Source organism: Strix aluco, chromosome 16, assembly GCF_031877795.1.
Source record: "Strix aluco isolate bStrAlu1 chromosome 16, bStrAlu1.hap1, whole genome shotgun sequence".
In the NCBI taxonomy this organism is placed as follows: domain Eukaryota; kingdom Metazoa; phylum Chordata; class Aves; order Strigiformes; family Strigidae; genus Strix; species Strix aluco.
Window position 1 is genome coordinate 14,095,737 of NC_133946.1, and position 14,087 is coordinate 14,109,823.

Sequence of the window (14,087 nt, forward strand, 5' to 3'; positions counted from 1 at the left end):
GAAGTGTGTTGGCAGTGTAAAGACAGTTGTACCAGGTTCCTCCTAAAATAGGGCCATTTTCTTTTTCACCTTTTTATTTCCTGCTTTTTCTTTGCCTCCTCTCTTTAACTAAATGAAGTATATGGTTTAAAGTCAAGGCTGATAGATGCTAGAATAACATAAAATCTATTTTAATTTTCATAATATAAATACATTGGGTAAAAAAAAACCATATCTGGGCTTTCATATTTTAAAGATTTATGCATAGAGGTAAGTATGTGTGACAAGTCTTACTGGAACTGGTTGACACAGGAGTATAATATTCACTGCAAAAATCTTTGCAGTTTCACGTTGCAGGACTCCAGTTCTTGGGCAGTTTGGTTTTAACTTGTTTGCTGAAAATCTCACCAAGAAACCTGTACACCGTGTTGGAGGTTAAAATTGTGCTGCACCTGTGGGAGGAGACAAAAATGAAATCTTTTATGGATTTGGTAGATCTACATGACTGTATGGTAGGAAGATACTTGGAAGACTGAAAAATAGGTTATACATTTTTAACACTTGGTAGTTTGTTTCTTCCTCTTTCATAAAGAGGGAATCAAATGTTTCTTTTCTTCTTTTATTCACCCTTGTGCTCTTTGAGGTGGCTTTATTTCTCCATCAGTGTCGTACAAGGTAAAATGTGTAATAAAGCATTAAGGGAAATGGGGTTAAGACATGTAATGTCTAATAAAGGATATTAGTATTTATTGGCAGTCATTCTTTGGCCTATGTAAATTTTTTTTTCCAAAGGGCACTGACATTGCTCTTGCTCTCTTTACAACCACCATTCTGTGTGCAGATGTGTTTTTTCCCCATTTACCTTTTTTTTTTTAACTTTATTTTTTTCAATGCCAGATACATAATGTGTCATTTCTGGCAGAAAGTTCTGGTGATAAAAGAGGAAATAAAATGGGCTTGAAGCAAGTTGCTGGAGAGGCACATACAGGATGGCACAACTATGGAAATGCTCTTTTTTTTTTTTCAGGAGTTGCATGCCAGTCTTCATATTGACTTAATGAACACAGGAGGAAGCACATATCTTTCTTGGGCCTGGAAAGAAAATGTGGTCTCAGAGTGCAAGGTTTACTATCAGCATAATCAGCTAGAGTAGCATGAGCGACTGCATGCCAATTTTCTTTTGCCTCCTGTGTACCTGGCCCAATTAACTCCATTCTTCATTCTTCAGTCATCTCCCCGGGTGGCTATCTGGTCTTAATGGGCCATAAAATGGGTGGCACTGGTCCATATGGAAATGCCTTGTGGCATAGGGTGCCTCGTAGTCCTTCATAGGGGTCCCTGAGAGTGTCAGAGGTGGCAGTGCTGTCTAAAAGGCAATTCAGAGGATGAGTACCGGTGCTCTCTTCTGATTGCTGGAAGAGTCTCTTTGAATAACGTAGGTCATCAGATGAAGGCTAGATTGGTTTGGGAGAGATGCACAGATGACCCAACGGAGTGAACTTCTGTTAAGCACAAAGGGAAGAACTTCATCTGGGATTAGATACTCTTGTCGTTATCTCTTAAGAAAGAAGATTTCTTCTTTGCTTCTCCCCCCACCCCCCCTCCCTCCCTCCCTCCCTCCAAGTGGTGATTAACCATAACTTTTCTAACTGTACTTCTAAATGGATTGTGCTTAGTTGCAAGTCAGGTAGCTCAGTCGTTTCCCAGCTATCCCCACTATGTTTTCTGGACTCTAACCCTCCATCTGCAGCAGTCAATGGGGTGGGAGGTAGCAGGGGGAAGACAGTCTGGTGAAAGGTGCTCACTCTGCAGATGTCAGAGTTCAAAGAAAAAGCCAAAGAAGGCCTGAACTTCTGCAGGCGAAGCCCCGCAAAGAGGGCAAGCACTTTGTGCTGGGAACCCAGCAGAAGGAAAGAGATCCACAGGTCTTCAGTAGGTTCATACTTGAAAATGCATTGAAAGCATTTTAGCAGGCTTGTGACCTTTAAAAGAGATTAGAGGTAGTTATTAGTTAATTTCTACTTCAGCATGTTTATTTGAGTAGGTGCTCTATATTAAGTGTGAATAGTATGCGAGTGGCTTTCTTCAGTATTTCACAGAAATTGTGTAAAGCCAAGGAATGCATTTGATTACATATACTATTCCTTGGGGTCTTCCATGGAGATGTGCTCAAGCTCAGGATATTTTCCAGAGCATCAGGTTTGAAACTGTTGAATGAAACTGGAGTAGATCAGATGACTCTGCAAAACTTTCTGTTTTAGCCAAACTTCTCAGATCCTGTCTTTCTTATGTGCATATTTCCTAGTGTACCTTTGACATCCAGGCACTCCTGTATCAATCTTGTTAGCATAAGAAAGAGGTGTTGCCAAACAAAAAACTAATGGTCTGTCAAAGCAACTCAAATCTACAAGGAGTGGTTTGAAGGAGGACTGAGAATGGGAAAGTTGGATTTCTGACTCTTATTTTGCTGGGAAAGTCATGACACACAGGGATAATACACCTTCTCTGTGTAACTCTTATTCATCTAGCAAATTTAGAACATTTTGTGAAAGTAAACCTGCCCAGCTGTCCTGTTATATTGGAAAAACATGCGGCACAGCCAGAAATGGCTGGGAACCATTCCTGTGTGAGCTCCTTTGAGGACACAGGGCCACCTGTGCCATATCTGGTGGCCTAAATGGGCATCATGTCCCCACTGATTGCAGAGGAACCAGGTAATAACCCATTTCACTTCTTTCTCTTTGTGTTTAGGAGGAAGAGGGCCAAGTACCATTCTCTATGCCATGTCTAGCTCTGAAAAGTGACAACAGTATTCAATAGACCAAATTACTTGCCTGACGCATTTCAGGAATCAAAAATTTGATCTCAAAGATGCTTATTTTTAGACCTTCATCCCTGGTTAGATCAAGTGACAATGATCTGGTTTCTGTGCTCCTGATTGCTCTCTCACATGGAGCTGCACATGATCATTTGTGATACCAGAATGCCAACTCACCAAAATTGCAATAAATCAGTTACTGAGAAAATTGTTTGGTCAGACCTAACAGACACCATTAAAAAGCTACTTCTAGAGGAAAGATACTGTTTTTATATGCTCACATCCTCACACTGTGTACCCTGGCAGAGCCCTAATATAGTCAGTGGGGCCTCGTTAATTTGTCTCTGGCCAGGATAGGCCCTCATAGTTTTAAGTAAGTGATATCTACATGAAGAAAGAATAAAATCTGTGACCTTGTATCATACAAGTGTGCTCGGAGAGCACTGAGATTAAAACCAGAGATGCTGGCACCCATCAGATTTAATTTAGCGTCCTCTCCCTGCAAGCCCAAATGCACTTCACAGACTAACAATTGTTAGGGAAACCCAAAACGCCCAGATGGTGTTGGGTCCCTGATAGCCAGAAACTGCTTGCTCTGATGCTTTTTGGGTTCTTGGTTAGGAAGGAGTTAAAACCAGTGCTGCAAGGGAGCTGAAATATTCAGAGTAAGACATTTCCAGAGTGGGGTTTGCTGGCCAGCCAAGGTTGGGCTTAGCACTTTCAGCTGCTCTTCTGGTCTCTCAAAATGTGAAAGGTGTAGCAAACACACTGGTTGCAGGGGCTCCCAAGGCATGGCTCCCACCAAAGTCATTTGGTATTTGCCCAGTTGAAGCATCCACAAATTTTGGAAGTCAAACCTGGCTTGCCCTGGAGTTGGAGCAGAGTGTGAAGTGGCTGAGTTGCCCAGTTCGGGTGCATGTGCGCCAGCACCCATGTCCTTGATTTGACTACATGCGTTAGCTGGGACACAGATATGCTGCCCTTCTCAGTGCAGTGGAGTCAGGCTTAGTAAAACTGTGTTGCTTTATTTTCACTGCTGGAATTTCAGCAGAGCAAACACAAAGGAACAAAAATCAGGGCTCCATCTCCCCTTATGGGTTTGCCACAACATGACGGTGCACCTTGCCTGAGGCAGGACTTGCTACGCTGCCAGGGCTCAAATCCCCATTTCTTTTCAGAGCCATGCATCAGACCCACATCCTTTGTCACCAGCTCTGTGTCTCCCCTCATGGGGATGGAAACTTCTTTCTCCAGCTTTTGCTGCCGGGCCACGGCTGCCAAGGTCCCAGTGCCACAGGGAGGCCATGCGTGGCCTGGGCTGGATCTGGGGAGGCAAAACCAGGAGTCCTAAACAAACCTTGGCAAAAATTGATCACCTCTTAATTGCTCTGGAGCATTGAAGGATTGCTGAGGGCAGGCAGCCAGACAACTTGTTCAGCTCTCTGCAGCCAGCTGTGCGTGCCTGGCAGGGGAGTTAGAACTCACTGAGACAGTACATTTGTGTTTGTCTTATTATTCACTTTACAAAGTGGATCATCTCATGTTAATTATTCTTCTCATGTACGTCAGAAGTGATGCATGATTCATAAGTAAGGATATTACATGTGTTGCCTTTGATACTGCGTAAGTCAGGCAGTGACATGGCACAAACTGCGTTCACATAGTCCTTACTGCAGCGAGAGCTGCACTGGGGTCCTGCCTGCAGCACATGGAGCTGGTGACCAGGTATAAAAACTTAAGTTTACAAAGTGTCTTGGAAGCATTTCTTGAAAACAGAGCATTTTGCAAGTGCTGTGTTTCCAGCCAGTGAGGGCCACATTAGGAATAGCTTTTTTTTAGCTAATTTCTGGCCTTAAGAGGAAGCTGCTTCCTTCCTCTCTTCATTTAATTCCTTTGCTGCTTTGACCTTCACCTGTGCAACTCGCTCACTGAAATCCTCTCGGGAGGATCAGTGTCAGCTCTAATAAGCAGGCTGTCACTTTACACCAAACAGAAAGTAAATGTTTCATTTGTTAAATGGGCCAGTAGAATACATTGCCTTTTTCTACCATCCTTGGTTTTCTTCTAGGGGAAAGTGTTTTACTTTTATGTGACTGAAAGTGCATAAAGTGGATTTGAAGCTGCGGATTTAAGTGTCTTGAATGAAGACTGTTATGTAAGACTTTTCTTTATTTATCAGTTGTACTGAAATATGATCTGTGTTACAGCATAGGGTCTGGTCGCAATGAATTTTTTTGTGTTTCCAGTAAGAAGATAAGGGATACATTGTGTAAGGAACACTAGGAATTTCTTTTCTTCAGCAAGCTGCACAGGAAGGCATGGGGAAAGTAAGGTTATTGCACTGAGCTCTTGGCTGCTGATGCAGGGTGCAACACTGCTTCTTGTTGGGACTTTTGCCATTGACTTGATTACAAGCAGGACAGATTTTCTCTGTCATAGCTTCTTGTTGTGTTTATTGCTCCCCTTCCACTGCTGTCTTGTGCTGACAAGCACAGCCTGTGCTTCTCTACCAGCTTGCACATGTGGGTTAGATTTACACTAATAAGCTTGGGAAAGTATTTGAGATTGGGTGTCGAGGGGAGTAGTTACTTTTTGTGCCTTTCACACAGAAGCTGGTGTTTGGGGTTTGAATGCAATGCCTTATGGAGCGCTGTTTTTAAATGATGTTTGACAAACATGAAATCAGTGCACATCACTGGCTAGCCACCACAGTGGAGAGCACTTTGAGACAGGAAAAGAAGGTGGCAGCTTCAGCACGAGAGGAAGGTCATGGCTTTTTTTCTATGAACCTGGAGGTTGTGTAAGTATGGTTGCTTCTGTGTATTTGACTCTGTGGGGTTTTTTTGTAAGTTGAAACCAAGCCTTTATGTGGAGCTAGGTGACAATGGTGCACCATCCTCCTCTGGCTCTGCAGTGAAACTGTGTGAAACCAGCCCCTCTTGTCATGTAAAGCAAGGTCCCTTGGTGATGCTTTTGAGGGCACTGGCTGTTCAGCTCTTAGGGCAGCTACCTGAGAGTCTTCTTGCTCAATACGGTTTGGAGGTATCTCCACAGCAGTGCAACAATACCCCACAGTCTCTCTCCTCCCCATGGGCAGTCCCCTTTGAGCTCCTTGAACTTCTCCTGAGTCACTGCTGTACTGTAGGAGCCTTTGCCAACAGAGGCTAAGGGACAGCAAGCTGCTTAATGAGTGTTACAGGCAGCTTCTCTAGCTTTACCCAGGAGATCAGCTTTTCCCCTCACTGGCTGTAGAAGGGGGGAGGGTAGGCTGTCTCTTGTTTCTCTGGGCATTCAGTCTGTCCCTTGTCTTGTGGTCTGCATAGTCTGGAGACTTGGGGCAAAAATGCCTCTTTGTTAGCACCCTAATTTATGCTCTAAAGTAAGTGTTTGCAGTAACTGAAATAGGTATCTATGAGAATGATTTCAAGATGTTTAAATCTAGTCAAGTCTCCAATATACTATCAGTGTGACTGAGCTTGTGTATGACAGATATGTGTCTGTCTTCTATGCGAGTATCTCTCAATGCATCAGGAAAGGCCTTGAAAACTTCAAATCCAGAATCCTGCACTAGGCCCTGCTCCGCAGTGAGTATTCCTAACAGCAAAGAAATGGTTCTGGGGTTGTTGGTTCAGTGTCCTAGTTTTTGTGTTGTACTTTTCCTTGGATGCGCACGATAGATGTGTTTCTAAGGCTGTGACTTGCATAGCTTGGTGAATCTGATGTTTAGTAGTGGGGTGGTTGTTTTGGTCCACTGAAAAAAGAAAAAAAAATCCCTACAAAAAGGGGTTAGCTGATCATTAGGAAAAAAACCCACCACCAAAACTTTTGGCCATGGCAAAGCTGCACCCTAAGCAAAATACTTTGTGGCCATGAAGCTGCACAGCTTTGAATAATTGACTCTTCAACAATGGCTCAGGTTTGTGTCTTTTCAAGTGAATGGACTGGAGCCCACAGAATAATTCTCTGTTTAAGCCCAGGTGGAAAGCACAGCTGGGGTAATGAGCCAAAAATGTTTATAAAAAAGAAAAATGTATAGCCTCATTTTCAAGATATCTATGATTTAATTTATTTAAATTGTATAATTAAGTGTATGACTGTACAAACATATACAGAAACAACAACAGATAATCAGCCTGTAAAATGTGTAAGCAATAGATATCTTTCAGCATCTATTACTTGAAAATAAACCTAGAGAAACAAGAAGGTTCTTTTATGTTTAGATCCCATCATGGGAAAGAAGTCAAGTAATTGTTAGACTTGGTGCAATTCCTTGCTGTTATATTTGGCAAATAGACAACACGCAATTCAAAAGATAGTTCAAACTTTATCTTAGATAAAATTTGGTCCATGTCACTCCTTGTGGATGTGAACACAGCTACTAGTTAGGAAAATGCAATGTTCCCTGTGTTCATACAAGGCACCTGTCCAAAGCTTTGCAGACAGTCTATCCAGTATGCTCCAAGCACTGAAACTGGACAACTGAACACTTGTTAATGTTTAAACAAATTGTGATTTATGAACTCAAACTTTTCTCTAAACGTTATATTATTTAGAGCCTTCTTTGACAGTCTCTGTCCTAGAGCAAGAAGCTGTAGCATGACATAGCACATTTTACATACAGCTAGTCTACTGCAGACCCTATATATAAAGACTTTACTACTTATAGGGTCCATATATGAATTAGTAAAAATATAGGTCTCCTTCTTAGCAATTTGTGATCTAGATCTGGGTTTAGGGCCTGGAAAAAAATACCCTGGAGGAGGAGATCAGCATCCTCAAATTATCTCATTTAAAATATTTACAACTTTCTTGGATGGAACACAACCTTACTATCATAATTCAAATTGGGCTTTTTACAATCAGTTGTGAGAAACCTTACCTGGCCAGAGAATTGCCTTTCTGTTCCATGTGTTAAGGATTAACTGGTTTAGTAACTTTAAGACTGTGTTTCCCTCCCCTAGCTGTGTTTCTCAGAAAAGCAATGTTGGTAGGCACCCATCGCAGTCAATAAGTATGATGGTTCTGAATGCCCTGCTGCAGAGGCACTAGCTGTGCAAAGAAGTAGGACTGCTGGGGAATTGCCCCAAGAAAACAAATGGACAAACCCAAACCCTGACTGGCTGGACAGTCAATATCAGGTGATTTGGCAAAGAAATGTAAACCATGGCTCTTTAAATCCAAAGTCTCATTTTGAAAATAATAATGCCCCTGAAACGGGAATAAACCTTAAATATGCTTCCTGGTAAAGTGTCCTTTCAGCTTTCATTGCTATTTTGTTGTCCTCTACAACTGGAAAGGCAATTAGCTGGCTTTGAAATGTAGAATTTGGAGAGAAAGTTTTGCACGTCCTGAATATGTTTATCTTTGGAAGTTAAACTGTCGATGTATGGTTGTGATTATGTACTACGTGTACAAACCTACATTTGCACTTGTCTCGTAATTACCATGTGAGTGGGAAATGTGCTCCCAAGTGTGTGTTGGGATTAATACAACCAATACCTGTGAGAACTCATTTCAGCCAAACAGCAGATGCTGTAAATTCCTTAGTAAATACTTTGGAGTTCGTATTCTTCCCCTGAGTGTGCAAACCTGTCCTCTTCCCCACTTCCTTTCTCTAAGATCCCCCCCACCCATCTTCTTTCCCTTTCTGTCTCCAAAACGCCCCCCAAGTACCCACTGTCTGGCAATCAAAAAAAAAAAGGGAATAACTTCCCATTGAGACCTTCAGTATAGCTGTGTACCATGAAGATTCTCTCATGTTGGATCTGTTCAGCTCTATAGCAGAAGTTAGTATTTGTACAATTATTTTCATAATATCCTGTAGGACCCAATGGATGTTGCAGAAAGGTCAACAATGAAATAGGCCTGGGTACTACGAACAGGTCCGAAATGATGTAACAGTAAATTGTAGTGCAGGTAAGTGTCTTGTTGGTGTTGAAGGGCAGGAATGTGACAAAAATAGAGTCTTTGTTTTGGTCTGAGCGTCATAGTGATTGTTTTGTATGGATGTGAAAGCAGAGAGAGGATATGCTGTAAATTGCCAGGACTACTATGAAGCCCTCTGCCAATCTGTTAGTGTTGCTTGTTCATAATAAAGTACAAAAATGGCAAAGTTGTTTGGTTGTAGTTGTGAATGTGCCACTGCTACATTTTGTTTTTAAACAAAACCAGGAAAAATATGCAAAATAGGGGGGATAGAGATGTCACTTATCTCTCAATTTGATCGTTTAAATTTCTAATGCTTCTGGATCCTCCAAACTCCCTTCATGATGATGGGTGGAAATCGAACCACTGCCTTAGTTTTGATGCTGATCTGAGCATTATAACAATTCAGATGGAGATCAATGAAGATTAAGAAGAAACATGCTGGTTGACCCATTGGAGACTATCATTGCAGCACAATTCCTTGTCCAAACTAAAGCTGAAGGTGGAAGGATGCTCTCTGGGTGCTAAGGATTGTGTACTCTTTTTACTGTACTAATAGGCAAAAGAGAAGAGTTTACTTTCTTTACAAAATAGCTTAATTCAGTTGTCTTTAGGAAATTATTTTAAAACCATCAAAAAAGAAAGCCAAAAGCGCTGTTCTAGAGGTGTAAGTAGAACTTCAGACTCCTGTAATTCCTTTCTAAAAATGATCCTACTCATAAACTGCATAAGGTAAACACTACTTTTCTCTGTCTTTAATTGTAGCTTTTAATGGGAATGGCAGGTACCCACCCTGTAGTGCTCAAGAGCAGTGCCAGAGCTTATGGACCAGTGCTCTATCATTCCATCTCATCAAGAACCCCCACATGCAGAAAAATGACCTTGTGGCAGGATGTGATCCAGATAATATTGTTTGATTTAAGAATATTCTTTTTCTTCTCTTAAGTTTCCTGAGGGTTTCCATGGATAAACATGCCATCTAAACAAGGTGCTTGTAAAACATGCATTTTCCTAGAGTGAAGTTATTTCACAAACAACTCATGGCAGATTTTGGAGCCATTTCCTTGGAGAGGCTGACAATTGTGCTTAAAGGACAGACAGGAGAATAGTTTGGGATTAATCAGGTTCCTTGTACCTTGTTCTCCTTCATGGTTTCTGCCTTTATGATCCTGCTGGCAGCTCTTGCACATAATGGTACATTATATGAGGTAATTTCAGCCTTTCTCTCAAATCTTACATTTTTTTTGGACACAGTTAGGAAGATGGAATTATTTGTGTCAATCTTGTTACTTGTTTCCATTTTCAGCAGAATTTTATTTGCCATTGTCCAAACCTGAACACAAGAAGCTGTGTCACAAAATAATAGTAAATAATAAACAAAACAAAAACATTGTTCAGCACTGTGAATCTCTGTACCATTTGCCAAAGGCAGTCTACAGTTTAATAGGCTTTGAAAATAGAAACACTAAATTAATCAGGTCTATGGAAAATAAATGAGGCAATTCTTATCACATGAATAAATTGTTCCTTTAGAATATTGTTTTGCACCATTATTGCTTCAAGTACCATTTATGTAATCTCCTAATGAAAGGCCTCTAACAGCTAGCACACCAGGTATGGAAAAGGCTCAAAATTCTCAATTCCTTTCGAAAGCAAATACAGTATGTCAGAAAGGAGAGGAGAAGGGGAAAAAGAGTAAGGAGTTAGAACTCATTTTTTTGAATAACAGTAGTGAAATAGCCAGGGGAGAAAAGGTATTATAAAAGGATAATATGTAAAGAGTTTTTCACACTGCCTCAAGTTTTCTTTGTTAAAAATGTTTTCAAGTAGTCTAGAGCTTTTTTCAATTTAAAATACTTTCTGTTCCTCACCCACCCCAGCCTAGGCACCTCCAAAATAAATTGAAGGAATGGGCTCAGGGGTAATTGGTTTGAAGAAAGCGAGATGGGGATGCGAAAGAGGGAATAACGCTGCTCAAAGGAGGGAACTGACCCATCGCGATGCTGTAAAAGTATTCTTTTAGCTTTCAATTGTATTAACTCAGTTGCTTTATTAGTTATCCATACAAATATAAGTAACTATAACTCTAGATTTTTGAGAAATAATGAAGTGTGACTCTATGTGCCAAATCAATCTGTTCATTACTTGTTATAGATTTGATTCCATAAACAAAGTGCCCATCAGTGGAGATGAGATCATATCTTAAATGCCAGACAAACTCTGTAATGGCTCCAGGTCTCTGTAAGCAAGGCTGGCCTCCCTTTGACCTGGCTGCTACTTTTGGAAATAAAAAAAAAAAATTTAAAAAGGAAGGAACAGGCACCAACTCAAAATTTTATTTTCCTTCTGTCCAGAAGAAAGCACAAAGAGCACACACCAGAGTCTTCATGGAGGGGAGACCTGTATTTGGCTCAGCCTCTGATTCATTGAGGCTGAGCTGCTTCATGATTTCCAGTAAAAACAGAAAAGTACATTTGTGATAAAGGCTTTTTATTTTTATTTTGATTGCTGTGGAGTTTAATTGCCTCAAACTGGGGCCAGCCTTCATTCTGTCTTGCGGTTAAGTAACTCTGGCATTTATGATGGCTTGCAATTACTGTGCAAACTATCATTTTTCCATTTCAAAAGTTACCATTTCTTTGTGCTCACTGCATTATCTAAGATACCACAACTATGTGCATCTTCAGAAAGAGGAAATGGCTGTGGCACATGACATACTGTGGTGTGGTGAGTGTAGGGAAATGTATTTTGGGGGTTTCTATGATAACTGTTCTTATGAAAATTTGGCTCCATAAGTGTCTGAAAAGACAATTTGGTTCATTGCACATACTGTAATGCCTTTCCTAGGAAGACTTCAGCTATTCATTTTTAAGTGGTTTATACGTATGTGTAGGAGGAAATTGTAGCAAAAATAATTTAGTGAATGCTCAAACTCTCATTTAGTCACAGGCACACATAAGAACAGGATCCAGGAGTCAAAAAGATTCAATATCTTTTTTCTAAGTAGGCAGTGGTCTCAAACACTGAAATTAAAACAGGTGTGCAAGGAGATCACTTCCTACAGGAACTGCTAAAACAGGAGACTGGCAGTGCCAGACCTGTGAAAACTGTGCTGTGTTGGTATTTGTTTGTTCTGATTTGCTCTTCGGCTTCCTGGAATTTGTAGAGTTTGAACTCAAATATGTGGTACCTAAAAATGAAGCAAGAATAAATTCCTATCTTCCCTTTTTGTTAGAGGTTTGCTATTTATTTTTTCAGGCAATACACAATCTGCATATGACACACTGCAAGTGGGAAGCTGGGGATTTTGTCATTGTCTGATCTCTGATATGCTGGGTTCCTGATGGCTTTAGTACTGTGGAAACTGGGGGAAATTTACAGATGGATTTGGATGTGTAAGATCTGCTGCAAAAATAGATGCAATTTTAACATAGCCTTACGCAAGAGGTGTATAAATTCTTCTGCCTTTTGCAATTGAATTAACTAGGGATGTTGAAAAGATGTCAATCTCTTTTTGTCAAAAGCTGTGGGGGAGAACTATGGTACAGCCTTTTGAGTTTGACAACTTTCTACTCTTGTAGAGCTAATCTGTCAAGCTAATTTTTTAATAAGAGATGAACTTTTCATAGGGATGTTGATTAATAGGTTATTATACAGAAGTAGTACAAGATCACTGTGTGTTGGTTTATTTTTTTAATGTTAACAGATGTACCAATAACCATGTTCAAACACTTTGATAGCTTGATGTACTGGGATGGCCAAAGACTTCAGCTTTTCTTTTTGTTCTTTCATGACAGAGCCTTTCATGGCTTCGGGACAGCTAGTAAACACTTACTTCATTCCACGTAAAGGGTGGAATCAGCTGTGTTTATTGTTGAACAATATAGTGTTGATTTGGGGAAGAAGAGACTAAACGCAGCAGGGAAATAAAATCCTGTGTGTGAGCGCTGTTTGGCAGCCCATCTAATACAGGAAGTCTTGTCTCCTCAAAGTCTTTCAGAGTTCAGGATGTGCCTGTCTTGGGTTCAGTCTGCTTTCCTATGTCTGTAATGTTTTCATGATCTGTTCATGTTTGTCCTGGTCTGTTCTGTGGCTTTGCTCATCTTGTGTATTGCCTCATGGAGGGGAGGCTGCAACCCCTTCCTGCAGCAGCACCACAACCAAAGACCTTGTCTCCCAAAGACCACACACGGTGCTTTATGTAGCTTCTGCTGTAATAAAGCAAATAAGGCAGCCACCCATGTAGGACTTTAAAGAGCTTGTTGTTTTGTCCGAGTGGCAGTTTTAATAGTGTGTTAGTACCCTGTGTGCCTGTCTAATATTAATGAGAGAAAACCAGGACACAATTTAAAACATATATTTTATAATGGCTTTAGTGTTGCCTTGAAAGGTGGGAGAGATTAAAGTGAATTGCTCTGCAAATTAATTTATGTAGTTAATGATATATATATGTTTACATGAAAAGTGGTTAAACTTGAAGAGGTTTCTTAACATCTTTATGAAAATTCAGTGGATGGCCAGTTAATAGATAAATTATTGATAAAATGATGAAAAGGTTGTATAGTAGAAATCTGTTAACTATGAGTGAAAGAAGATTCAGTTCTGTAGGTATGTCTTTAATCTCTTGCATACTTAAAAGCTCTCTTGGAGCCATCTGAAAGGTTTTATGCTTGACACTTTTGTGCTAAGTTTGTCTGGTGTATCAGTTTTACAGTGAGCTTGCTTGTCTAAGAGGAGGAGCATGATCCCAGGGAGGCCAGAAACCTCCAAGGTGTTACTGCTAAAATCAGTGATTGCCTCTCTGTACAAGTACACAGCATGCATGGAGTGAACAAAGCCCCCTCTGCCTTCTACTCTCTGTTTATGAAGTCTGCTAAGCAAGAGGGGGAAAATTACCTTTATCTAGCCAAAGAAGTAGCTTTGCCCGTTCTTGTACCCCTTTGAAACAGTTGGACTAGATGATCTTCAAGGTCCTTTCCAACCTAGATGATTCTGTGATTGCTAACAAAAAGAAGCTAGATGTGGCTCTGATTCAGTGCTAGTTGTGTGCAGTTCCTCCTCGGACTGTGAGCACTGTTTTGTAGTATTGCCCTCAAATGGATCAAAATCACTGCACAAATATATTAAAATATAAGCAGTGAGAGAACTTTTCAGGTGTTTATGGCTTGTCTGCATTAAAATATTCTTCTGAAATAACAAAAGTGATGCATCTTAGCAAAGGACTTCAGAGAAATTGTTTGAACGCTGAGCAGTTGGCCAAACTTCAATGAAAGTCAGCTCTGAGGAATCTGTCATAACTGCTGCTCTGTCATAATCTGCTGATCAATGTTGATATACTGCAGCCCTTGTTTATGGCATGAAAAAT

At 40.6% G+C, this 14,087-nt stretch overlaps 1 protein-coding gene across 5 annotated transcripts in view; it reads left to right on the top strand.

The window, feature by feature from the left end:
* Positions 1–4,837: 4,837 nt before the first annotated feature.
* INSC (INSC spindle orientation adaptor protein) overlaps positions 4,838–14,087 on the top strand; it is a 123,067-nt gene continuing 113,817 nt past the window's right edge. For 2 of the 5 annotated variants that reach the window (XM_074842468.1, XM_074842466.1), the window contains exon 1: positions 6,096–6,381. The gene's annotated coding sequence lies outside the window, so the exon portion shown is untranslated. Of the gene's footprint in view, positions 4,953–6,088; positions 6,382–14,087 lie in introns of those variants that run through there. The other 3 variants (XM_074842469.1, XM_074842471.1, XM_074842470.1) reach the window with 3 other exon arrangements.